Here is a 7,951-nt window from a genome sequence, read left to right as displayed (position 1 = left end):
ATAAATTACAAACACTATCATTCATCTTTATACATCATAGCATCATCATGAAATTGGCATCAATATCATAAACATAAACATATCCACGTCCACATAATGCCACCATCATATCAAGTGCACCAAAAAAAAATAGTTTATTAAGTGTTTTATTTTATTTAAGTGTTAAGTGTGGTGAATTATTTTATTTAAATGCTGTTTATTTTATTTAGTTGTTGTTTGCTTTATTTAGTTGTTTGTTAATCTAAATAAATTGTTAGAATTGTTTGGTATAGTCTTTTTTAATTTAAATTTGTTAATTTTTTGTTTGATTATTTATTTTTAATATGTGAATAATTGTGCAACTTGTTTATTTTACTATTAGTGTTACATTTTAAATAAGTGTGACAATTGATGTGATTAAAATAAGTTTTTTTATTTTTATTTTAAGTGTGCCGAAATGTGTGTGTGTGTGTATGTGAATGTGTTTTATTTTTCTTTTATTTATTTATTTAGTTATTGTTCCCATTATAGAAAAGGAAAGGGGTTGTATGAATCTAGACCTGATGTGAGTTTTGAGCATTTTTCCTTTTATTATTAAAAGAAAATAAAATAGAAAAGAAAATAAATATAAGTTGTCATCTTGTAGGAAAAGATGACAAGGTTTATTTTTTATTTGGTTCACATAAGGATAAGGGTTTAGGTGAGGTGTAAGGAGAGGAAATGATGGGATTTAGCTTGAATTATGGGATAGGAATTTGGCTTTTCACACTTGAGTCCTTTTGTTAAGGTTAGGTCACTAGAGGCTATAAATAGGAGAGCATGGAAGCCTTGGCATTCTTTTTCTTGTGGCTGCCGAAATTAGTGATAGAAGGAGAGAGAGAGAGAGGCGTGAAAGAGAGAGAAGGAGGAGAAGAAACGAAGAAGAAGGAGGAGGTCTTAGGTATGGTTTTTCTTATGATTCCTTGTTGTTTTAAGATTTAGGTTTATCTTCCTCATTATCTTAAGTCTTTTTCTATATTCTTCTTCTTTATGGGTTTCAAAAACCCTAGGGTATTCAAGGGTGATTATCACTTGGGTATTGATCAAGTTGTGTTCTTGATTTTACAATCAAGAGAGGTATTGAATCTCTACCCCTAATGTTATGGTGTTCTCTTGAGTTATTGGATTTGTGGTTATTTTTCAATATGTTGATGCATGGGAGATTGATCTAAGCATGGGTAGGGTTTTATGGTGTTGGTTTGATTTTTATTGTTGTATGTTCATAATATGTGTAATGAGATGATTATTGAAATATGGCGTTGATGATATTTTATGATTTTATATATGTATGTTTCGGCCTACGGGGTTTGGGCATATTAGGTTGTTTGATTTTCTTGTGTTTCATACATGTTAGAAATATGCTAGGTTTAATGTTTTTATAGATGAGGATGTTGTGTAAATTCTTGTTGGGTATCCTAGGTGTTTCGGCCTAGGGATGATGTTCAAGCATGATTGTTTTTCTTGTATGTTGTAAAATCAATTATGAATCTAGAAACATGATAGGGTGTATATGAGATTATGTATCAATAAATTATGGTATGCATGAAGAATAATAGGAACATGTTAGGTTTAATATAAAGGCATATATGAATATTTGTGTTATGTTATTCATGCATGTTGTATTATTATTTTGTTGGGTTGCATGCATGAACTCATTAGAAAAAGAATAAGGTTTTATAAGGCTGTATATGAATATGTGTTAGTTATGTTATTTGAATTATTTGTATAATAAGAGCATGTTAGGATTTGTGAATTATTGTGTTTATGAAACATGAATGATCTTGTATGAATTTTATGAGGCATGAGGTAAAAGATTAAATTCATGGTGATTTATGCTTGCTGATTTTGTGATTAAATGGTGAAAAGATTGATGAAATAAGGATATGTATGCATAAGAATGACTCTAATGATATGTGGTGTTTGTGAAAATAAAATGGTGTTCTAATTCACAATTAAAATGATGTTTTTGCACAAATAATTACCTACAGATTTTTTGTTATATTTTTTAGAAAATATGAGTTTTAAAAATAAGGATGGTGATTTTAATGATAAATTTGATTGCTGTAATTTTTGTTTAAAAATGTAAAGTGTGTTTCAAAAAAAGGAATTTGATTGGTATTTTGAAATAAATAAATAACCTAAACAATGGTAAAAATTTAAAAGTGATATTTTTAATATAATATGAGTGGTTATTTTACAAGTCATGATTTTCTTTAATTAGATTAAGAAAAATGTTGGATTTAATTCACTTGTCATTTTTAAATAATGGCTGAAAGTTTTGTTTTAAAAGTCTTAAATAGTTATTTAATTTTCACATATGAATTTGTGTTACATAAAATTAAGTATTAAAAATAATTCAAACAAAATATATTTTTCTCACACTTAAAATTATTATTTTTCTCACATCAAATTATGAAATTCTATTAACTTAAATTAAATTGTTATTTTCTAAGGATACATGATAATCATAAGTATTTTCTTTTTAAAATAATTTTCAATGCCTTTGCTTTTCTTTGCAATTTAAAAATAATAAATGGGTCTTTTATATATATTTTAATGGCTAAATAAAATTATTTTTATGAAATAAAAAGAACGTCGTGGGAGATTTAATCAACCTAGTAATTTTAAGAAGATAAACAATAGTAAACAAAACATGCTACAAGTCTATTATTTTTAAAACGATAGAAGTAAGACGCATGGAATTATCGTTTTAAACGCCACATTTACGCAATGTTCCCACGTATGCATGTTACATGCAAATTCACTTTTACGTCCAAAATTATGTCTATTATGCAACCATGTAGTTTTTATAGAAATATCATGCATGCAATATAGGTAGAATGAGCATTATTATTTTGTGACCTTATGTGTAATTAAGCATATTTGTATGTTGTGTGTAACTCCTCTATGAGAGGCCAAAATAGTAATTATGTGAAGCTAAGGAATGTCGTTTTGATTATGGTATAGGCTCGTTGAGAAGTTGTGGTTTTACTTAGCTTGGACCTGAGGTAAGGAAGTTAGATAGAATTTATGATTGTTATATTATGAATGGTAAGACTGTTGTGTGAATGAAATGTTATGAATTATGAATGTCATAATGTGATGATATGTTGGCTTGTATGAACGTTGTATGATATGAATGGATGTTAGCGTGATGAACGCGACACATCAAAATGGGTTGCTAAGGATAAGAAGACGTAACCCGAATTACTAAGGATATGAAGACATAATTCCATGGGCGGACACGCCGAGGTTGTTCAAGGACCAGAGACTCTTGTTTACCTCAAAGGGTGGCATGGACAAGTTTGCGGGTCATGTTCACAAGGAATTGTTTATGATGTTTGGTGATGTTTATGATTATGTTATGATGTTTGGTGATGTTTATGATTTTGTTATGATGTTTATGATATGATGGTGGCATTATGTTGACGTGGATATGTTTATGTTTATGATATTGATGCTAATTTTATGATGATGCTATGATGTATAAAGATGAATGATAGTGTTTGTAATTTGTTGTATCTTACTTGCTTGTTGTTTGTACTTCCTTACTGGGCTTTTAGCTCACCCCCTTACTTTCCCCTCCAGATAGCAAATAGGTTTCTCTATGGCACGCGTGGTGATGTGGGGAGTTCTATCGTCGTGGTATGTATGGTGTGGGGGCATCCTATGGACGAGAAACGATCAACTTTAAACGCGATATTTAATATTGTTATGTTTAATGGGTTTTTTCTTAAAATTGTCAGTGGGACTTAAACTTATGTTTGTTTTAGAACTTTGCATAAAACTGATATTTTTCTTTTTAAACTTTTGGGCCCAACTTGCATGTTTTAAGCGAGGCCCCACTGAAACCTTTATAATAAGCGGCTTTCTATTACAAACCATTGAAAATATGAATGTTTTATTAAGTACTAGTTAAGGGCGTTTTTACACTACCATTCATTAAAGATTCCTTACACTAAAATGTTGTTGACCATTTTATTCATTATTTATGATCTTTATCCTCTCGTACTCATACAAGATTACGCTCTCATAAATGATTATGAATCTTTTTATATTTATATTAATTATTGAAACAATAATTTAGATATTCAATTATAAGAAAAAATCACTTTTGTTAACTTTCAAAATAAAATGTCTTTACATATTCTTCAAGGGCATAAACCGTAACAATCTATCACTTGCCCTAAAGAAAACGTGGCATCTCTCTCAATCCCATATTTTGCACATGATCCTCAAACGACTTAGCAGGAAGTGTCTTGGTAAATTAGTCAGCCAAGTTCTAATTCGATGATATCTTTAATATCATCACATCACCTTGGTGTGTGATCTCTCTAACAAGATGGTATCTCATTTCAATATGCTTCCCCCTCTTTTAACTCCTTCATTCCTTTGAATTAGCTATCACTCCATTGTTGTCACAATACATAATTAGTGGCCTATCCATATCTAGAACGACATCTAGTTTAGTATAGAATTTTCTAAGCCAAACCACTTCCTTGGCTGCTAACAAGTCGCTATATATTCGACTTCCATGGTTAAATATGCAATACTAGATTGTTTGATACTTCTCCAGACTACAACTCCTCAACCAATAGTGAACACTGAACTACGCGTCGACTTAAGATTGTCTATATCTGATTGAAAATCAAAATCAGTATATCTAGTGGGATTCATGTTACATCTTGAATAAACAAGCATATATTCTTTTGTTCTTTGAAGATACTTGAAAATGTGTTTTACTACAATCCAATGTTTCAAACCATAATTTGATTGATAACGACTCACAACTCTCACTGCATAATAGATGTACGGTCTTGTACACAACATTGCATGCATTAGACTCTTGCTAATAAATCATAAGGATACTTTCTCATATCCTCTTCTTCCTAAGGTGTCTTAGGATACTGCTCCTTTGAGAAAACCATTCCATGTCTGGTCGATAACTGACCAAAGAGCGGATATTTCATTTCCAATTAGTAAACTAAGTAGGTTTACTAGCAATCCAAGTATCCAATATTGGAAGGTTGTTGAGAGAGTTCTAGGATACCTTAAAAGGACCAAGAACTCTAGTCTGTACTACTCAAAGTTTCTTAGGGTACATGAAAGGCTATTTTGATGTAAGTTGGATATCAATTGTTGAAGACAATATCTCCACATCTGGTTGGGTATTCACACTAGGAGGTGGTGCAGTTTCTTGGGGCTAAAAGAAACAAACTTGTATTTCACACTCAACCATGGAAGTTGAGTTCATAGCTCTAGTGGCCACCAGTAAAGATGTCGAATGGTTAAGGGATCTCATGTTGGAGATCCCCATCATAAATGAGAAAGTTAAAAAACTATCTCAATCCATTCCAATATTCAAGTAACACTAGCAAAATCTTACAATAGTGTATACAATGGGAAGTCTAAACATATTAGTCTTAGACATGATTATGTCAGATAATTGATTCAAGATGGAATCATCTCTATATCTTATGTGGGATCTAGCGAGAATTTAACAAATCCCTTTACAAAGCCCCCCACAAAGGACTTGGTGAGTTCTACTACAAAAGAAATTAGATTGAAACTCCTAGAATAAAATTCACCAATGATAGAAACTCAACCCAAAATTACGACAACCTAATCTAGAGTTCAATGGGTAATAAAAAATCATTGATAAGTGAATATGTGCAACACTAACTTAAAACTTAGGTCTCATCCAAGTACATAGTGTTTGTTGTTACTGGAAAAAGGGTTAAGCCGGAGAAGCTTTTGATGAAATTCAGTTGAGTGCAACAAGCTTCTATAAAGCTAACAAAGATGTTGTAAGAATTTAACCTATGTTAACTTAGAGGTGGTGCTACCTCTCATGTGAAGTTTAGGAGACTCTCCCAAGATAGTTCAAGAATGGATGAGCACATGGCCATCATGGTGCTAAGATTTAAGAGGGAAAATTGAGAATCAAGTAGAAGTGTGTGAGATGTTACAATTTTTGTCAAATAGAATAGTTGGTTCAGTGTTTCAAGCAACCAAGTATTTTTGGGGAAACCTTGTAACATTTTTACTAAGGCTTAGTTCAAATCCAAAGATATTATGTTTTAGGCACCAATACTGTTAGAGCTAGTAAAGAGAGGATTATATTTAACCAAGTGGGGCAATGTTATAATTCGTTAAATATAAAGTTAAGTGTGTTTTTCACAAAGTGGTACAAAATACTTAACGATTTCACATATTAGAATTTTTGTTGTAGGCATTTAAAAATTATATTTTTTTGGGTCTGGAGTGATACAATGAGGTATCTAAGCATGCCAAAAACATTCAGGAGTGTTTGGAGATGTGTAAGATCACTTTTGAGAAGCTTAAACAGTCTCTCAGGTGTTGTGTCCGTACGACAACCATACAGTTTGAAAACTTAGGCTAGTCGCAACAGGAAATGCGTCACATGATGTGTCTGTACAACAACCATAGAGTTTTGTGTTTTGACTCCTAAAGTCAATTTAAAATACTCTAATTCTATTGGTTAGACCTAATGGCAGTTCCTAACTTATTTAAATAGATTTTTTGAGTTTTTGGGACTTGATCACTGTCATTCACTCTCTCTCTAATAAACTCCTCTTTCTTGCTCTCAAAGATTCAAAGTTTTCTCATGTTCTTCAACAAGAAAAATTTGCAAATTTGGAGATCAAAGGCATGTTAGATCCCACTTCTTATTCCAAAGAGAAGAAAACTTAAGCTTCATCAATAGCTGTTTAGAATAAAGGTTTTGGACAGAGATTATCTAATTTTGACAAGTCTTTTGTGATTATTTTTCTCCCTATTTGTGTTTATGTGTTGGTTTTACGGTACTAAATCAGGTATGCAACGGAAGCGTTTAGGTTGATTATCATTGTACCGACCCCAAGGATCCCCCATGTGGACATATATTAAAACAGAAAGCAATAATGGTAACAGAAAAATACCTCTTGATGCCTATCAAGTGTCCTTTATTTCTTTTTGTATTAAATATGATCTTCATATCCAAGCTGGTAGAAAATGATGATGATGAAAAACTCACACCGTAGTCTTCTAAGCCTACCTCAACACTCAAGGATTAGTGTGGGCTAATGGGATTCACAAAATTATGTGTTCTTGTTTTTGTCTCAACTCATGAGCAAGAACAGTAATGGGAGAGGAGCGAAAATGATTCAATTAACATTTTTAGGTTTCCTAAATGTATCGATATATAGATTTAGGATTATACCGATATAATTAAATTAACCCTATAAAATATTATTTAGGTTAAGATAATAATATTTAATAAAGATATTTATTTATTTAAACATTAAATAATCATATTATAAATATTTAAATAAATATCTTTAATTGATTCTGTTATAGATATTATTTTAATTTAAATATTTAAATAATTAAATATCTAATAATCGAATGAGAGAATCTCTCAACCACTTGAGGGAATATCTCAACCTTTAGGAGAGAATCTTTCAACTACCTTTGAGAGAATATCTCAACAACGTTAAAATATCTAGAACTAACTTTTAAATTTAAATTTAAATAAATATTTAATTTTTGAATTAAAATAATAATCCAAAATTAAACCCAGTGGGCTCCACCCTATGATGTAAGCGCCCACCACTGTTCTTACAAATTGGTTGGCGGTAATGTTGTTGTCCAAACAGCATAGGTGGCGCACCAACTTGTCCAGACAAATATAGGTGGCCCCAACATCTGTCTTGTCCAGATAATGGTATTTTCCCAATTTATTTAATATTAATTATTTATTATAAATAATTACTATTTTTCCCTTGCAAAATAAATTCTCATTTTACTTTTATTTCGTGACATCCAAACCCTTGACAGTGTGGTATAGAGGCGACTCGGGCACCATGGACCTATAACACTAAGCTCTAATAAATTAGATTCTTTATTGAACTCATCAATACAATAATCTTAT

The 7,951-nt window shown here is 31.2% G+C and overlaps 1 long non-coding RNA gene across 1 annotated transcript; it reads left to right on the top strand.

Moving 5' to 3' along the window:
- Window positions 1-404: 404 nt before the first annotated feature.
- LOC133815559 (uncharacterized) lies at window positions 405-3,599 on the top strand. Its single transcript, XR_009884827.1, has 3 exons — window positions 405-919; window positions 1,029-1,095; window positions 2,986-3,599. It is a non-coding gene; the product is annotated as an uncharacterized LOC133815559 (long non-coding RNA).
- The last annotated feature ends 4,352 nt before the right edge of the window (window positions 3,600-7,951 follow it).

This window comes from Humulus lupulus, chromosome 1 (assembly GCF_963169125.1).
Source record: "Humulus lupulus chromosome 1, drHumLupu1.1, whole genome shotgun sequence".
NCBI classification, from domain to species: domain Eukaryota; kingdom Viridiplantae; phylum Streptophyta; class Magnoliopsida; order Rosales; family Cannabaceae; genus Humulus; species Humulus lupulus.
The sequence above is the reverse complement of the archived record's forward strand: the minus strand, read 5'-3'. Positions and strand labels throughout refer to the sequence as shown.